Genomic DNA, 20,699 nt, shown 5'->3' with positions numbered 1-20,699 from the left:
TTTTTAATATATGACATTAAACCTTTCTGTCAATTTGAAGAGACAGTTGCTGGGTTTGAGCTGTATAGGTGAAGTAGCTACATGCATTGGTGGGGTTGTGATTTTACTACTGAACAATATTGTGATTGTGTTAGTTTGAGAGTAATGGTGCTATGCATGGTAACTTATGGAAGTTAAAACTGTCTTCTAGACCAAATGTTTTATTCTGTTTAGGATAGAGCAGAGAAATGTACTAATGGATAATGGTGACCTTTAGGACAAAAAAAGATAGTAGGTCTCCCCAAGGGGACACATACAGCAAATATAAACTTTATAAAAAGCTTACATACATGTTATTTTGTTTGCAATGGATTACTGTCCTTATTATATTTTGGTTACTAATTTTACGATTTTACTCAACAGTCTATAATATATTGGTGGTTATCTTTCTGGGTGGGTCACATTGGGTGTAGTGAGAACTAAATATCAATTATTAGCCTAGTTATTGCTCAAAATCTAATCATGACTATAAAGCTGGCACAGTGTTCTCAGTGATGTCCATTCCTAAATTTATAAAGTAGTATATTTCATCTGCCAGAAGTTAGCAGACTGCTTGAAGTTAATGTTTAAACTAATAAAATTGATTTCAGGCTTAATGCCAGCAATTCAGTGCTGTGTGTGTAAGATAGAGGTAGCACGATTCCATGCCGTGCGTAGACAGGTGGCAGACTGGATCTGTGTGTACTGTGCATATAATAAGAGGATGTTTATTCATTGTGAACAAGTAGATCCCGGTCTTGGATTGTGTGACCTCTGAACCCAAGCTGTGTCTACAAATGTTTAAGGAAGTGCCAATATCTACATCTAGGGGTATTCTATTTCTAATTTTATTTATTTTTTTATATACTTTTAATTTTTATCCACTTCTCTCCTCCATATTTGCAGCCTGCACCCTGTGAAAATGGTAAACCCATATCTTAGTAATTTTGTGCATAAAAATCAACTGCTTAAATTATGTATATACTGTATTCATTTTATCCCATCCATTCTTCCCATTTACTGCTTAAGCAAAGCTGCCTACACATTGGTCATTTATGTGTCATGTGTAAAGGAATTGGCCATCAATCATTATATACATTATAAAACCATTACTATCCAGGGAAATACTGTATATGGCTTACTCAGTATATTTAATATTAATACACTTGTATGTGTTTTGCACATCACAGAAGTCTAGCTGCAAGTGTCTAACCCTTGACATAACCAGATCTTGGATGCTGGCCTTGTATGTAGCTGGTGTGCTGGCACTACTGCATGGTCAGTTGTGTTTATAGTTACATCATCCTGTTGGTGGCGCCATATCATATAATAAAACTCCACCATCTAAAAGTAGTGCCTTTCCCTGGTATCTTTAGAACAGCACAAATTAGTGAGGCACAAATGAGGGAACGGTGTGTTTGGCCTTACAGTTGGCTAAGTGTATTTTGGGAATAATTGCACTTTGGCTCATTTATGTTTTTTATGTTAGCAGCATCTACCTTTGTGTCTTTTTTGCAATCATTTGTTTCATTTCTATCGTTTAGTAAATTAGACCTTGCTGTGTGGAGAGTAAAAAAAATATAAAAGGTTCCTGTTTAAATGCAAGCCTCGTCTTTTCTGTGCCACTCTAGATTGCTCAGTTTGCTGCTCCATTCTATTTGCATTCTTATGCCATATTAGGTCATCTTGTTAAACCTTTCAGTAAATTACTTGATGAACTTCATTGGTGCATTTGAAAGCCCAGTGTTAATTTCACAGGATTTATAAACTGTGCTGATGTTCAAACAATTCACACAGCAAGAGCACTGACATGACAGCTCTGTTCAAAACAAGCCTTGTTTGCTTCCTTTTGTGTTTAAGCTGCTCCCATCTGCCAGGGCTTTGTTGGCACCGCGCTCTGAGTGGCAAGTGCATTTATTGCTGTAGATGGGGAGAGACAAAAAACAACGTACATTTCATTGTAAGGGGCTGTATCCTGCTCTACTGGAGATAATGATTTGTGTGTCTATTTATTTCAGATTATATAACTTGAACTAATTGCTGAAGGAGAATGCCTAGTGCAACAGTAGAATCAGTTTTAAAAAAACGAAATTCTAACTTTTTATTATGTCCACTTAAACTACTCTACTGACATGAAATGCTCGACTGGCCACCACTTTCACCAACAGACACAACCCCACTGGGCATCTGGTTAATTTTTAGTACCAAAAGCGTTAACCCCGAGGTGGAATTGCAAGGGAGTTTTTAAGTCTAACCTGGTCCCCACTTGCCTGCTGCTTCCTCCAGCGGTGCCCGCGGCATGCTCCAGTGATGCCTGGCATCTGCTTTCCCTGGCGATGCCCGCCTGGCATCTGTGTAGCCTGGCGAAGCCTGTCCAGCATCTGTGTCCCCGGCGCGTGAACGTTGGGGAAGCAGATGCCGGCCGGGCGTGTGAGCGTGCTACTGAGGGACGGGACCGGGTGGCTGGGAGGTAAGACCAGGAGGGAAATTTAAAATAATAAGTATTTTTAAATATACCGCTGTGATATTATTATTCAGACCGCCAGGGAGGTTAATCAGCAGTTACAGTTTTTTCCTGTTACTTCTTAATTGTCCCTGTTTCTTCCATGGTAGTGCCCAACTTGGCTGTAAAAATGTGTTTCATGTTTTTTGTGAAGGAAATGCTTCAGTACATTGTGGGTAATACAAGCGGTTACAGGTTGTGTTATTTGTTTCTAGTGTGGAAACACCTGGATACTTCTGGTTGTAAAATACAAATCAATTTCTTTTTTTTTCTGATAGATTAGGAAATAAGTTCCCATTTTTTTTTTTGTTTTTTTTGCCATCCACAAATCCTATTGGGGAGATTTCATTTCCTGTCCCTAAGAGTCAGGGTAAACTTCTTCAAAGCAGGGTCTGTTCTGTCCTTGACAGGTTTACAGCTATGTAGCCTAAAGCTACGTACACACTTCCAATTATTATCGTTGGAAAACGAACGACGAACGTTCATGCACGATATCTACGAACGATCGTATAGCACCGATCCTGCACATAGTTAACGACACGATCGTTCGTAGATATTGTACACACAATAGATACGATCGTTTGAGCGATAGAGGAACTATGTGCACGACAGGAAAGTGAACGGACGTTCGTTCATTACGCATGCTCAGACCATGGACGATCAACGAACGACCGTACACACGAACGATGTTCAACGATCGTCGCCCAATCCGATCCGCCGGTCCGGTCGTTCGTTTCCAGCGACTTTCCTCGTTCGTCGGCGTCGTTGGTTACTTTTTTACGAACGATTTTTTGCCCAATCGATCGTTCGTCGTTCGATTGGAACGATAAAAATTGGAAGTGTGTACGCACCTTAAGGATGGAGTTTGCTGATGGAATCAAAACCTCAAGCAGTTCTCCACTCTATTCAAAACTAAAATAAAATATTGGTTTAACGTATAATTAAAACTTGAAATTGTAGTTTTGGAGCTTTCATGTAGCCAAGTTTAAAGGCACCATTGGTACCTAACTAATGGGGTTTGATATATAAAAATGTACCTGTTGCATGAATACCACAATCTTTGGTTTCAAGTCACATGCCCTACAGAAATGGTGGCCTGCAGTAGATTAGCTCTACTGATGGCAGTACCAGCAATGCAGAATTCCACCAGGTCACATAACCTAAAGTATCTGCGAGAGTTCAAATAATAAGACAGAACTTAGTAGGGCATGCTAATATGGAATAGATTAACACAATTCCTGTTTATTAGCACTCTGTTTTCTGAAGCGGATCTAAATTTTCTATTTAGTTCATCTTTAACATACCTGTAACTTCTAAAAGACTTCTACTTGTAAAGGTTTGTGACTTTAGTCAAGTTACATTATCCATTGGCTTATATTTTTAGATGCTTGTGTGAAAAAGTTATTTGTGGTTCAGCTATGTAATAAATAGGGCTAGTAAAACCACATGATAATTATACTGGGAGAGTAAAACACTGCATTCGTCCAAGCTTCTAATTTTGTGTTAAAACATGATGGGCTTCTGTATGCCAACAAATGTGTTTTCATGAAGAACTTTTAATAGAAGGCTTATAAAGTGCTCATTCTGGAACCTAATAGGAAATGTAATAGTCACAACCTTTTTATCTAGTTGTCCATGCTTCTAATATCTCCATTACATAACTATGGTCCATGAATTACCCCAAAGCACAACCAAAGTGTTCTCATGGTAAAAATACTATTCTGGCTTTCTAGCCTGGTCTGTTATGAGTTCCAAGCAGGGCAATTACTTTATGACTAGAAATACTTAATTTATGAGGAAACTATTCATTGCCAAACCACTAAGCTTTAATTATATTACAAAGAAAACTAAAATTTATTTACATAAATAAGTCTTAATTTTGGGAGTGATTTACATGCATTCCACAATGGTGCAGCAGCAATGATTTGTTGTACCACATGTGCTATTGTGAATGGCCTGGGATGGGGACCTTACTAACTCAAGTGTTAGTTTTGTAGAAGTAGAGATGGGATTACTTTGAGGTCGGATTCTACAGTATTAGCTGAATATGTCTTTGGGTGAGAAAAATGAAATACAATTATATTCTGAAAGCTTTCCAAAAAGAGTTCTTTTAAAAAGTAATTCTTTTCAAATTACTGGCTCAACAACTTGTGGTGCCTAACAAATAAAAAGTTTAGGGATAAATCTAAAGGCTGTCATCAGAAAAGCCAAACCCAGTTTGAAATGCTCTGAAAATAACACAAATTACACATCTTTTATGCCCAATAAAAAAAAAAATCATAATGGCTACAACGGAATTCTGTATCTTGCTAGTTCAAAATTCATGTAAGAACCGCAGCAAAAAGCAAGAAGTGTTAAAATTAAACCATTTATTAGCATTGATAAATGATCTCCAGCAGTGCTACATTTGTCGTTGGTGGTAACTGGAGGAAGCATGGTGATATTTTCTCCCTTTGACTTGCACTGGTATTACTATATCCAGGAAGGTGATACTAATGCAGTGCAGATCAAGCAGTGGTAATACCTATATTTGCCTTATAAATATAGACAGCTCTTCTATATTGATAAAACAATAAAATACCTGTATAGAAAAGGAAACACAGCTACAAATAGCCTATGCTGGCTGTATTATTGATAATTTTTGGTAATATAATAGTACAGCAATGAATACATAATACTGAATTTTTATAGCTTTATTAATCACTTCTAATATTGGCCTAGCAGTTGAACTGTAAAATAAATAAATAAATCGACGTTTGTTCAATTCATCTGTCTACCCTTCAGGTCAAGGAAACCTATAAACAGTTTATTTAAAGTCAGTGGGGAAAAATTCAGCTTATATTGGTGGAAAGCATGCCCCTTCTTACAGTGGTACTCACAATGCCAGCCTACCAGGCCGCTAAGACCATTGGTGTCATACTTCTGGCTCTTCCAAGTGGCACTGGCGTAAGAACAGCAGACGCATCATTAAATTGGAGATTATTCAGCCATTGCTTAAAGAACCCCTAGAAACTACGGGAAGAACCATACATGAGAATGGATGACCTACTCTGTAGGTAATCTGAAAGCACAAACATTGGCAAATGTTTTTTTCCAGTCTGGTGGATATACTAATAAGCACTGATGTATATAAAATAAGATATTCTACATTCTGAACTAGAAAATTTGGATATGACTTTAAAGAGAATTTAAAGCAGGACTAAAGTCAAAATAAAAAAAAAAACACATCAGCCTTTAATACCGCAGATACGTCAATCCATCAGGAGATTTCTCAGATTGGGTCTCACATTATCCCGGTATCCTTATTGGAGGAAGAATTGGGCGCCACCATCTTCTTCGTTCTTCTTCTGGGTTCTTCTTAACATCACCTGATCTCGCACTGCGCAGCTGTGTGATCAGGTGACGTATATGGGGAAAAAAGATTGCCAATCTCACTGTGCATGCATGCATTAAAGAATAGGGCTCCTGCTCACGCTCGAGATACTGTAAGAGCCTCCCAGGTTGCATGACGTAGGTATCCCAGGAGGCTTTGCGCTCCCATTCGATCAAGACAGAAAGGGAAGGTTATTTGGATATCCCTTTACTGTGGGTCTATACCAACCAACACAGTGTTTCAGTGGCGCAATGATCCCCTCTGTCTAAGAAATAAGTAAAGGATAGTAGATATGTCCAAAGAAATAAGTAATGGATAGTAGATATGAATGATTTGTGTCCTTTTTCTGTGTCCCCAGTGGAATAAATTACTCTTTCTATTCGTAAAAATAAATATTTTAGCATCACTCATTGATAACTTACATTCTTCTACCAAATGGTAGACAAAATGATCTTTCACATTTCCAAGTGGTGAAATTCTTGTCCTTTTGCAAGATCCCTTTGGGATTGTACACCTCTCTCCAAATTGTACAATAAAAGCAACAAATAAAAAGAAAAACACCAGACTTATGAATGTGGAAACGTTTTGGCCGCAAACCTTTACTCGGCTTTAAAACTTTTATTAACAAGTAAAGCATAAACATTTAACATCTAACCAACAGTCTAAGTCTTTAAAAACATCATTAATCAAATAAAAATGACCATCTTATTGTTGTTTTATGTCACCACTGGGTGACATACCCTAACCACCAGGCTTATCAAAAGTTTGTAAGTCAAGACAGAATTGACTATCATGTAAAACATTGTCCAGCCACAAACTGGGAGATACTGGGGGTTAAACCATTGATGGTGTGAGTGGTAAGCTTGTTGTAATTGAAACTATTACACGCTATTACTGATAGCTGTGTGTATACGTAAACGTAAAAGTGCTTCATTATTGGAAGTCAGCTACTTGCCAAAAAATCCATCAGCTTCAACCCAGCAACTCTGGGCTGACTTCACCCTAAAAGAATTAGAAAAGTCAGTAAGCCAGCCCAAAGTTTTGTAATTTTCCTATATACTGTAAAAAAAATAAAAAGTGATTAAAGAAAGAAATGCGATTCAGTAGAGGGTTGGCATTTGTTTGGGACCACTTTTTTACATTTGTGAACCTGGCAGTCCCCAATTGACTGATTCTTATGGTTGCTTCCTGGTTGCAGCCACAGACAAGGAAAGGATTCATGTAGACAGAGGCATTGTACGGTCAGAATTTTGCATAGTACTTGGATCTGTGCAATCAGAAGAAATATGAATGGGGTTAAACCTCCTATACCAGTTTTAGATATATGTAGTAATTATTTTTATCAAAAAGGCACTAACTTTATCTAATCCTCACGCACATTGTTTTTTTTTTTTTTGTAAAGTTCAGACCATCTATTATTTAGTATGATAGATTTAAAATTGCTGCATGTTGAATTGATGTTTTTTTAGTGATGGGTGATGCTTAAGTTGAGTAATTGTTTATTAGAAATGGTAAGAAGTGCTTTGCAAGTATGCTTTTATCAGATTCTTTACATACAGCAGATATGTGATTGGCTTCTTAGCACACAGAGCTGCCGAGCTGAACACAAATGTAATCTTTCAATGACCAACAGATTCCATAGATTTTACAAGCCTTTGAGACAAAAAGGCAATTTTTCAGGCGTCCCTGTGTTCTCAAAGAACTCAATTTATAAAGGTATCATTTGTTCTAAACCTGGTTGTTGCCTGATGATGTTTTATCACTCATTCAATATTTTATCCTGGCTCGGCATTTATTTATTCTAAAGCTGGTTTTAATAAAGTTTAGAAAAATTAAATCTATTTTTTTTTTTGTGTACAGGTATTTGTGATGTGGAGACTCTGATAAAGAACAGAAGACTCTAACACATTTATGCAACTTTAGTCCTGTGAAGAAACAAAGTGAGTATAGAACTTTATGAGCATTTACTGTTGACCTTATATCAGATATATGTTTTCATGTTAAGTGCGTGCTAAGTAATATGTAACACCTACAAGTATTAGGCTCTCACAAAGATCAAAGTACTCCCCTTGAGAATACCTTCAGGTATTTGAGGTCAGCATCTACCTCCACTCCTGGGAGACTATCTGAGAAATGTCTGTCATATAAATCCTTGTGATTATGTTCACAAATGTCTGAGAAAAATTAGCTCCCTGCTACAGCTTCTCACCTTGTGATTGTTACAATGTTGCAGTCAGATCCCTGGGGAAGAGGTGACCAAAGAAATGCTTCATTCTGCCTGCAGCAAAAGTATGCAGTCAACTGATGCAAAAATAGAATTCAATGACTATTTATAGAGATTTTTGTGACATTTTAGGAATGTATTCATGCAGGCCTGCTAAATTCAAAAAATGTTTGCATAAAGCAAATATAATTGTGCTATGCCCATGTAAAGAAAAGAAAATTGACCTGGTCACTATCACAATAGTAATACTAAAAATATTAAAAACCTAAATCCTCCATATACTCCACCAACACTGTGTAGTGCTAAAGAACAAGGGCTTTATATAAATCCAATGAAAAATGTGAAAATCATGGTCCCTGTTTCCGGGGACTCAATGGCTTTTTTTTTTTTTTACACCAAATTATGTTGCCTTAGCAAAGGGGGACTATTGTACCCCTAGTAATAAAAATTTGACAGAGATTCTAATTTTCTCAGACATTTATGAAAAAAAAGTTACTTTAACCATTGCAATTTTTTGCAACTTTACAACTTTGTTTGGTTATACATAGCAATTCCAAGGGGTCTATTTATGAAGCAGTGAAACTGTCATTTACTGAAAATTCCCTGAAGAAATAATTACTGCCATTGAAACACATGGGACCTAGATTATTTTCCACCAGGTAATGTTTCAGTAAAACTCAGTTTCACTGCTTTATAAAAAGACTTCTTAGAGTTTTTATTATTATCACAGTGGAAAGTCTTTCAGGTCTATATGTTTAAATGGCAGTAACCAGTTCTCCACCAGGGAATGTTTTAGTGAATGTCGGATTCACTTCTTTATAAATAGACTCCTAAGCATTACCTTTTTTGTTAATGTAATAATATACATAATTAGTGAAAAGATATCTTGTGGGGGTTGTATTGCACTTCGTCAATGATGATGGCAGCAAGAAATAAAAGCAGTTAGACTCTTCATTCCCATTGCCAAAGTAATCAATAGAAAAATGTATTAAAAACAAAAATGTACATTGAAGTGGATAGTATAAATAGGGAAATGATTTTATTTTAATTGTCCTTTGTGAGTTTTGCTGATATATTGTTTGTTTAGCAATTATGAACTGCATATTATACCTCATTAGTGTAACTGAGCATCTTATTGCCGCTTCTCAATTTTATCAGATCCTTCCTCTAGTGGCTATTTTAGTAATGTCAACAGAGACGTTAATATATCTCTGAAATAATTTGGTGTCTCGGACATCATGTGGCCGGGTTCTTTACTACGGCGAAGGAGCTGCTTGTCTGCATGTCACCTGCCGAGCATGACGGCTTGGCGCTATGACATAAATAATTTGTTCTTTTTATTTCTCAGCTCATTATAGTAACTGCGGTCATTTTATTGTGCAAGGGGGTTGGGTATACACAAGGAATGCAGACGGATAGATTTCTTCTATCCACGTAGTTACTTTAAGATTAATTGCTGTCATCGTTACATAAGGGTTGTATATTTAAAATGCTAAACTGTTTTGTTCTTTTTATATTTAGTCTATACATATTTTGCAGAGCACATGTTGCATCTGCATTTGTTGACAGCCCAAAACTTTTTGTTTCAATTTTAAAAAGATGTTGATGACTAAACCACCCTCTGACATCTTATATTTCTTGGGGACTTGAATGAACAACGTACTGGGAGCTGGACTTGGTAATAATGAAGCCTAACAACCTTCCCACTGCAATCTCTATAATGAAAACCTATATTCGGGATCAGAGGCAACATGGGAACCTGTTTGTAATATATGAGGCAAGCCAACAGAACTCTAAATCTACCCGTGTTGTTCTTCCAAAAGTAGAATATCAGCTGTGGATGAGCTTTTACCCCCTAAGATATGATTAGTTAAATGAGTGATCAGGTCCCTTTTGAAGATTGGATGTTCATTTAGAAAAATGGGCACACATTTGGTGATTTGAAAAAGCAATCGCTTTAAATTTTATTTTGGTATCCATTGCAAAGTAATCTATTAAATCTTTTGACGGCTACAAGGAACCACATGGAAATGCCATTGAAATTTCAACAAAATTGCTATAGTTAGTTTTACTTCCATTTCAGCTTGTTTTATCAATAAACTGTATTGATGCTGACAATTATGTCAGTTTCAACTTCACAATTGCCTTAATATTAGAGGTTGAAGTTGTGGACGGTAGATTGCCTAGTTTCTAGAGATTACTTGTTCACATACTTGGCATTATTATGTTTAGTGGCTTAAAATTGTTTAAAATTATCTTATAATTGTCTCCTGTATTCTCAGCTTTTAGGAGGGTGGTTAGTTGTTTCAGATTGATATTCACACTTACCAGATGGTCTCCTTTTGTTTCAGTGTTGGGCTGAAACTCAGAAAACCGAGAAACTGAGGTCAGAAAAGTCAAAAGGAACCTAAAGATGTTTTTCCAACAATAGAGTTGCTGGGACCAAATGCTGAGATTACATTGTGTAATCTGGAATTGTAAAACAATGAGATCTTCTTGTAGATCTTAAGAATATTTAAAAAATAAACCTAATTTGTCTGCCTTTTATGCGTTAGATATTCTGCAGCTCCAAACATTGCTACCAGCAATCAGACAGAATAATGCTTAGCTTTTTTCCCAGAGGAAACAACCCAAGTTTGGTTACTGTACTTGCTTGTTACTGCAGTAAAGATCAAGATAAATGCTACACTATTTCTACGCTATTTCTAAAATTTGTAAAATATGTAGTTTTGTTTATGTGTGTTCAGAGACAACAAACACATCTAAATGAAAACACACTCTTACACTTTGTAGCAAAATAAACACCCACACCCAGCAAAAGAAAATAAACAAGCAGACACTTTCACATACCACACACACAAATGAAAGAATAATAAATAGAAGAAATTTCACTCTGTTCTGATCAGTTGTACTTTGTGCAATGCTAACTTTCCACTGCTTTAATATTACAAATCCTTGCATTGGTTTATGTATTCAATTGCCTAAAATAATTTTCATAAAGATGTAGTCTATAATCAAAGGTTGCTGCCAGTGATGTCTTTTTTTCAGCCAGACTGGATGACAATGATTTGCCTTCCCGTAAAACAAATCTCGGCATCGGCGCTAACCTCAAGCCCTTGGTCACAGAGCTGTTTTGAGACCTCCTGAGGTCCTTGGCATAATTTAAAAGGAGCCTCCTTGCCCTACCCCTTCCCACACTGCTAGCAAATTCTTTAATGTCTGAGAAAGGCGTTTTGTGTAGGGAGATATGGAAATGTTATTATTTCAATAATAGTGCAAGAGAAAGAAAAACCTTTCATTGTGTCTTTGGAAAAATAAACATTGGGGGATTTCCTAAGATTGCTGGAGGTCATTGAATAGATGTGACGTTGACCACCCATAGGACATGTGCCAGTATTTTTTTATACAGAGTTTTCTTAAAGAACCAGTAACCCAAGAATGACTCTCAAAAAAAATTAGGACCTCCTTTAAAAAATATAAATAAAATCATGTGAACACCTCATGAAACTTTTCATTTTAAGTTTTTTTAAACATGTTGAATAAGTAAACATTAAAGAAGAGATATAATTTAATGAAAATACAAGGAAAACATGTTTTTATTTAGGATACTGGGGTATAGTAAACACTCACTGGCCTCAGATACTGGAATTGCCCCTTTTTAACAAAATGCAAACCTGCTCACCAATCTATGGTATTGATGAAAGGAAATTTGTGACCACTTCTTTATGCAAAATAATGTCTGTTGCAAATCCCCCGACAAAATTGTCTTTTTATTTAAATCAGGCTTTGACTAGGCCAGTAAATAACCTTCCATTTCTTCTTTTAGTGGTTTTGCTTGTGTGTTTTGGATCAATTTCGTGTAACTTTAAAACAGGCGGGCTCACATTCACCACACATTGATATGATGCATAATTCAATGTTTTCTCAGTGGCGTTGATTTACTAAAAAATATAACTCGTTCCCTGGCAAAGTGAATTTTCAACTTTGCGGACTATCCAATCATATGGAAGCAAATCATGTTTCTTATAATATCTTGCATGTGTTTGGGTACTATTTGCAAAGTGAAGTTTCACCACATAAGCTAAGTGAAAATTACTTGCAAATTGTCAATTCAATTTGCTTAGTGAACTTAGTCTAAACTTTTAGGTCAGCCTCAATAACTGCAACTTCCCAAAGCCATGAAGAAGCAAAACAACCACAAACAATACCATTGTAACCGCTCTTTCACAGTTGGTATAAGTATTTTCTCCTAAAGTTACTATGGCCAATCAAATTAGTAGTCTTTTGAAATATTTGCCGCTTGTGTATTATTTTTCCTACAGTGGAATGTCTTTAGGTTGTTTTTCCAGAACCCTTGAATACTGAGGAATGAGTTCCACCAGCATACTCACTTAGAACCTACTCTGGAGCACCTAATTCCAATGGGTGTACTTATTTTTTCTAAATGTAAAAGTTTCTGCAATGCTACCACTTGTTTTGAGACTTCATCCATTTTTGGCCAAGAATTATCCTGCATGTCTATTTAAAACCATTAAAATAATAATGGCTTACTGCCACTTAATCTTACATAAGTAAACCTCAAACAAGACATAGTTCATGAACAGTTATAAGTTAAACTCTTTACATAAAATAGAATTGGAGATCGCCAAAGTAAAAAAAATGTTTTCTAAAAGAAGGCTGATCTAAGGTTAAATGTTTGCTGTGTGCTCCTTTCTGACTCCAATACCATAACATGTATGGCTATGCCATGCCAAGCTAACCTCTATTCTGCCTTTCCAAGTGACAAAATTGATGATAAAAAAAAAAAAATAAGTGGCCCATTTCAATCTATCTGTTTGGTGGTCAATTGGGATCTTGCCTACAATTTCATCTTTATTCCCAATTTTATTAAGCATCTGTTTTTTGCATAACTATCAGTGACTGATAATAAAAGCTCTTTTATAGAAGACTCTCCCTACTCATATCTTGTGAACAAGGCCAACGATTGGTATTTTTATAGATGGCTGGATCATGGTAGCTTTACTAGTTGTCCACTGAGTGCAAATTACCCTCCTGTCAGCAAGTGTTAACGCTTGTACATCTGATATCCTGTTTTCCTGGCTTCTGATAATGAAAAAAGATTTAGTGCGTGATCAATTCCACAAGGCTGCTCTGTTACATTCATACAGGGATGAGACAGTTTGTCAAAACAGATAAATATGTTATCAACAAGTCTAGTTAGATAAAGGAGCCTGTTATGCTCTCTGTGACACCAAGGGAAGCTGAACAAGATGCCAGTCTTGTTTTAGTTTCAAAATAATAGGTCTTCCGTGAATGGTACTTGAGTGGTTAATAAAAATGAAATATGTACTTCTGTGATTAGGAACTGCTTTTTATTTCCTGACATTTCTTGACTTTTTATTTTATGACATTGCATACTACAAAGTATATTGTATGAGAGGAGATTATGGTCTAATATCCTACCAGATGTATACAAACACACTCTAGAGATCTCAACCTTTTAATCTCTGCGGAACCCTTCAAATACTTTTCAGGTGCTGGGGAACCCCTATTGAAAATAAATTTTGTGGAGGTCACTGGGAAAACAAGCCTACTGCATTGGTGGCTACTAAAAAGAATTCTTTCTTATGGTAGTGGTTAGAATAACACCTTTATAGACCTAAAACATCATTAGAGACATGCAGCTTGCTCTACCAAGTGGTGTTGGTCCTAGAACTATGCAGATATCATCTAATGAGAGATCAATCAGCCACAGTTCAAGGAACCCCTAGGAACCTCTGAAGGAACCCTGGTTGAGAATTGCTGGATCAGAAGCTAAATATTGTACAAGTATATTTTAGGATGTTGTAGGTAACCCTTATCAACACAGGAACAGCATGTAATCTCTAAGCACATAATCGGCTTGATAGGAAATGAAAACCAGGACCTAAAGGTGCGTACACACTTCCAATTTTTATCGTTCAAAACGAACGACGAACGATCGATTGGGCAAAAAATCGTTCGTAAAAAAGTAACCAACGACGCCGACGAACGAGGAAAGTCGTTGGAAACGAACGACCGGACCGGCGGATCGGATTGGACGACGATCGTTGAACATCGTTCGTGTGTACGGTCGTTCGGTGATCGTCCATGGGCTGAGCATGCGTAATGAACGAACGTTCGTTCACTTTCCTGTCATGCACATAGTTCCTCTATCGCTCAAACGATCGTATCTATTGTGTGTACAATATCTACGAATGATCGTGTCGTTATCTATATGTGCAGGATCGGTGCTATACGATCGTTCGTAGATATCGTGCAGGATCGTTCGTCGTTCGTTTTCCAACGATAATAATTGGAAGTGTGTACGTAGCTTTAGAATTGAAAGTCAAGACTTCTAATCACTAGTCCATTACTTTGCTGGGTTACAGCAAAATATTTAAAAACATTCTCATTAGTTCCTGATTTAGTTCAATGAACCTCATTGTTGCCTATGCATATACTATAGCAAGTATTTTCTATGTGTGAACTTTTGGAAAGTTTCTATGGATATTTAGGACCTCTTTTAGATGTCCAGGCTAAAACTGTGTTGTTAGCCATAAGCAGTTTCTATAGTTGCTGACGAACGCTTCGTTATGCAGTGTAGTAAGAGTGGGTTAGTGGCAAGAGAATATGGATCATCTCCAGTCCTTTAGTTGCAACACATTTGTAAAGCAACTTCAGTGCCCTGCAGTTTGAACATATCCCCATTCAAGTCAATAGATGTGACTGGGCATTCTAGGGTGACCAGAAGCTATATGTCACATCCAGGAACTAAGCTAGAAACTTCCGTGAACACAAACGTGTGCACAAAGTGTTTCCGCAGGTGAGTGTGCATGGTTGAGTGCACAAATTTGGGGCTGAGTATGCAGTAAACCACAAGTCTGAGACAGTAGAGCCTTCAGTAAACAGAAAGTTTTAACATTCCCTTGTTGATATTCTCTACAGACATATTTTCCATACACTGTATTAATGATGGCCAACAAGCCTAAAACAGCTTGGTTCCCCCACTATTTTATAATACTGTAAGATGCGCAGATACCCTCCTGTTTTAGGAACCATTTGTACTAGTTTAGTGCAAGACTTTTCAGGTACTTTAAACCCTTAATTTCAACAACAGATGATCCATAAGATATGCATTTGACAAATGTAATGCATATACCTTTGTGTCGAAAATAAGGTCTGAAACTGCTGCTGGGCTCTACCATTGTAAAGGTCGTTTCCATAACCCCAGCAAACTTAGAGGTGTCACTTTGTCACTGGTGATTTTTAGACTGCGAGTTACTACTTTCTTAACATCACAGACTAGTGATTTGTCTGTGAAAATGACTATTACACTTTTGCAACATTAGACAAAGAAGGGCAGATTTTGACATTAGCAGCCAGGGATGAATCCAAAGCTTGTGGTAAATGGGGGTTGTAAGTCTACTTATTTATCCATGTGTTCAGAAGGGTTTTTAAGCTGGGTGGGAAGAAAATGTAGGCGAGTAGCAGCCCGTGTATTGTGACCCAACTTTTCAATAGCCACCCAAAAAAAAGCCAGGTGGTTGCTAAAAAGTGCCGGGTGGTGCACCAAGCTAAAAGGGGCTGGGGAGAACACCAATTGTAATTTTGTAAAATCTCACTGATCGCATTGCCTTGATGCAGGGTTGAGGCATCTACTGGACCTGTCCAGCCCTGAGCATTACAATCCTTTAAGTTGCATTATGAATAGTTAGGAAGGAAACCTTAGATATGGAGAAAATGCAGGAATCTCTTACACATTATCATAGACACATGCTTTTATAAGCTCTGGTGGATTAGACTAAGAATACATGTATTACAAAGTTGTGTTAATGTTTTAGTATGGAATGAGCAGAATTTCCTGTCATGCCTGGCATCTGTGTTCACCTTCATTATTTTAGTTTGGTTTTGTGCCACCACTGTTTTCCTTACATTTAGGCTCATAAGGACATCTGAAAAATTGCAGCTGTACAAACTTGTCATTTCCTGTCAGTAAATGTAAAGTATTTAGAATTCCTGCTGATAACTTAATGGTACCTTTTTATGTGCTGTGCTGAAGACACAAAAAAAAATTGTTTGGTAAGCCTAGTTTAGTTTTTGGAACGTCTGAGGCTGGAGATTGGTCAGAAAATACCTGGGGTAGAACAGAACAAACTGCAAAAGACATTAGCATTTGGAATTTTAATTTAAAATAAAACCAGGAATGGATTTTAATCTGCAAACATAGCCATGGTCACAGAATCTGTGGCATGTTTCTGTGCACCTTGGGTTAAATATGTAAATGTAATTTTTAAACATTGATTTTTACCCTTTTGTTTATCAGTGTTTGCCTTCATAAGCATGATATGTAAGATGATAAAACAGTGAACAGCATACTGCCCCTTCTATCATAGGAGTGGGCCTATGCTAAGTTTTTTGTTTAATTAAACATTTTTACTAGAGGATAATACATCAACAAAAACCAGTAAAAACATAAGTATAGAAAGGAGAAATTACACATGCAGTGATTTAATAATACATCCACCGGTGTGTATATAGATTGTTACCAGAACTCAACAGAGAAAAACTAAGTAATAGGGCTAAGCGTAGATTGGTCATTGGACATTGGAGTCGCGTACACTGGAGGATCATTGAGAAGTATTGATACATGTACCAGTATGTGAATTTGTTTTGTGAGGGAGGGAAGATTATCTATAAAGGATTCCCACACTTTTAAAAAATGTGGTACCATACAGAAGACCTACAGTAAAACGTTTGAGCAGGTATTCTGATATGTATTTGGGTGTATCAATAGTTTGTGTACTTTTATTAGTCTACTTATATTTATGACTTCTTTCGCATCAAGTAGAAAAAAGTCTAGAGCCTTTTCACTTAAACACTTCTTTTGCTTTTAAATCCCCTATGAAGTAAAGAGGAGCAGGAGTGGACAATTCTACTCATGATGTTATAATTTTATCTTATCCCTTTGCTTCTTAGCTATCTATGCATTGGTTGGAGAGTAAAAATAGCTCTACTGACAAGGATTTTGTTCACATTTTTCCTAAAACATTATGCTCTCCATTGTTATATGCCCACAAATCTGAACTATTTCAGTAACATCTTGTTGACAAATCCCACTTGATCTTTTTTAATGGGACACTAATCTTATTACACGTAGTGCTAAAGTTATTTATACTTTCGGGTGGCATATGGCTGTGGGACATCTAAATGTGCTCATTTTTATCACTTGGAGACAGCCTAGTCTGTCATAAGCTTGTTTACAAACCAAGGACACTCCGTTCAGGAGGCGTGAGAGGATCTCAGGCATTCCTTAGACAGATCTGTTTCCAAAGGGTCTTAGTGATAAAGCACATTTAGGAAATGCATCTAGACAAAGTTATGTCTATAATAAAATACCAGACAACTTGTGCAATGCTTTACACACCTGGGCATATTGAACCACCCAAGACTGCTCTTGAGGCTTACAGACTAGAAATTGTGGTTCAAAAAACGAAACTGTTGGCTAATCTTGTTGGGAAAACAATACAGATTGCTGGGAAAATCCAAGCCAGCTCATTACCAGGCGGTGTCTGGAGCAGTATTAGAACATAAACATGTGTTTTGGTCCAACCTTTAGTTGCTCATATTTGATAACAATTTTCTTTTGTCTACTGGTGTTATAATTTAGTTATGGGTGGTCCAGTTTAAAAGAGAATTGGACACAGGATTATGGTCTAAATGTTCAAGCAAATGTGAGTGGTATAGAAATTGCCAATCACCTTTTCAGTCTGCGAACAATACAAGCATCAAGGCCATACAACCATAATTGTACTAATTGTAATATTTGAATTTTCAGCCATTTTAACTAACAGTACACCCTTTGGATATTTACTTTAGATATCAGTTAGCCAGAATTCTGGATTCTAGATCAAGGCATCTAGATCTGGCATGTATGCCGCTCTTGTATGATTGCTAAACAACAAATGGCAATCCCTTCAAACAATTTTTAGCAAGCCTTTAAAGGCAAATGCCACATAGAATGCAATATTCACTGACCAAACACAATATTAAATGATTTCCAACACACCAGCTAGCCAGCCAAAAATCAAGATGCAAAGTTTTAATAAGTTTATGGTAAAAAGAAGTTTTATTTGCATACCTTTAAAACCTATAGGGAACCATACTACCCTGTCAAGGCTTCTCTGTCAAATGTGGTGCGTAATTGTCGAGAGGTTCTATTTTGGAACACATGAAACCCAGTGAATAAATGGAAACAGGTCTTCATTCCTGAAGGCCGCCTATTTCTCCTTAAATGTGTTGGACTGCACCCTGTGTTTTTTTGCATCCACTTCTATGAGTGGCTTCACCAAAGCATGTTCTATTGGTTGCTGCTGGTTGACTGAAGCATACTGGGGTGATTGTTTTGCTTTGCATAATAAAGAAAAAAAGTAAAACGCAAAGGATTTATCAACCAGAATCAATCCTGTATTTTCTAGCAACAAAAATGCAGACCAGAGCTTTGGTGGCTGTTACAAAGTCGCTCGTCTCTTGGCTGTCTTGGTTGACGAAAACAGATATGTTGTTTCTGAAATGATTGTTGCTTGAAAAATGTTCCTTGGATTCCAAATAAGTTTCAGATGCGAATTGTCAGACGACAGTTTGAACTGTAAACGCTATGGGCTCATTCTTACACTTTTGGAACGTGTACTACTGTTGGTGTCACTATCCGGATCACTTGCCACCTATTCTGGAATCTGTCCATTGAAACCTGAGCTATGTCTGTTGATCTCCTCCATGCTAATGAAAATATTCCCTGACACCGTCAATGTGTCTTTATTTCTGTTTACTTTGTTCTACTGATCTGTATCAATCTTCCAAACACTTCTCATATTCTAGATACTGGGCCATCGGCTACATTAGAGGAAAGCATCCTACACATGTTGCTTTTATGTCTGGTCGATGTCAAAGTCACAACAATGTCAGGCTGCTAAAAGCTGTGGTTGATTATGAAGGAGCCAGTGACAGGATGACATCACCAAGAAATGAATCTAATTTAGGCAGGGACGAGTATGACTGGGGAGGAGGACATTTAAATGTACAGTGAAGACAATCTCCTCTGAATCACAGGGCATTTGTGAGCCAGTGGCTTACACACTTACTTCAAGCTGTAAGTAAATATGCGAGAACAGCAAATCACATACAAAGAAAGGAACTATGAAAGGTAAGGCATTAGAAAATAGATTGGATCTTGCAACCTAATGTTTTTATAATGCATGGCATTGTGTTTGTGGTAGTTTCTGTAACTATTTCTTAGACCACTCTGATGTTTGTTCTAATCCTGATCAACTGGTAATTAAAGCGATCTTCATAAAACAAGAGATGACCTCGCACTTTTTGTATTTTTTGTATGTAATTTTTTTAACTAACATTTGATCATCACTATATTGAATGGCCAACATACAGTTTTTTTTAATAAATTGTTCTCTTGAAGGTTGAGGCTGATTCTAATTGTAGAAGTTTTTTGTATTTATGGAGTTGGCATAATTACTTGAGTTTTCTGATGGCTATGACAAAGTTACCATTTGCAGGTAGTACCATATGTTGTATATTGATAGTTTACCCCTTAGTCTTTAGCTATAGTTTTGGGGCTATTGGGACTTACTGAGAGAATAGTGAAACCCCGAATTATAAGAAGTGAGAGAGACTTTCAATATTGTGGAAGGCCAGCTGGGTTTATTTACTGCATTTTAATGTTTAATGTTCCTTTGTGTGTGAGTGTGACTATGATTTTATAAATCTTGAACATGTATCTCTAGATTTTGAATGATTGTAGCATTGGTCCAATCTTTAACTTATCATTACCACTCGATTTGCTCCAAATCAGCAGTACCTACTGTATAATAGCCTTTTGATGCCCAGAGGACGGGCTGTTTCTTTACCTGATATCCCTTATGTGGATTGGCAAAGGGATTTTGCTTACTGAAACAGTTCCTAGATGTAATAGCCTTTAAATGACAATAGTTCTCATCCATGGTCTTTTACACTGACTTTGCCTTGGTCTTTTACAGGGCACCGGCCATGTCCATCCTCCTTCCTTTAATTCTGTTGAATTGTAAAATTTAGTAGCTTCTTAATGGCCAGGCAGAGCTCCAAGGTAACTCTTCATTGGATCTATCAGAATGTAACTATGACCTATGAAACATTCTCGCTTTATTTCTTCTGACTCTGTCAGCAATCCTGTGCAGACTGTGAGGAAGTTCTTATTGCTGACATTTTTTGTTTGGGCTTTCTGTTCAGGGTCACAACACGTCTGTTTTTGGATAATTTAGGAATATCTTTCTTACACCAAGCAGGCTTTTTAGATCACAAGATTATGGCAAAATGGAGTGGAATGGACAGGTACCACTATAGTAATCGTTAGATGAAAGACTGAAATACTGTGCGGGTTATCTGTGCCATATGTTTGCATCGCCTAATTTTTTTTTGTGGGCTGGACATTAAGTTTAGTTAGTAAAAAGAAAGCATTTCAAGATCCAGCTGTACAAAGTGTATCCGTATCTAAATGAATTATGTTTTTGGTA

The 20,699-nt window shown here is 36.9% G+C and overlaps 1 protein-coding gene across 26 annotated transcripts in view; it reads left to right on the top strand.

Annotated features, from left to right (window-relative positions):
- Positions 1-20,699, top strand: part of SORBS1 (sorbin and SH3 domain containing 1) — a 223,109-nt gene that overhangs the window by 106,812 nt on the left and 95,598 nt on the right. For all 26 annotated transcript variants that reach the window (XM_072425107.1, XM_072425108.1, XM_072425114.1 and 23 more), the window contains one exon: positions 7,755-7,834. The gene's annotated coding sequence lies outside the window, so the exon portion shown is untranslated. The remainder of the gene's footprint in view (positions 1-7,754; positions 7,835-20,699) is intronic.

Source organism: Pyxicephalus adspersus, chromosome 10, assembly GCF_032062135.1.
Source record: "Pyxicephalus adspersus chromosome 10, UCB_Pads_2.0, whole genome shotgun sequence".
NCBI lineage: Eukaryota > Metazoa > Chordata > Amphibia > Anura > Pyxicephalidae > Pyxicephalus > Pyxicephalus adspersus.
This window is presented reverse-complemented; position numbering and strand designations above follow the sequence as displayed.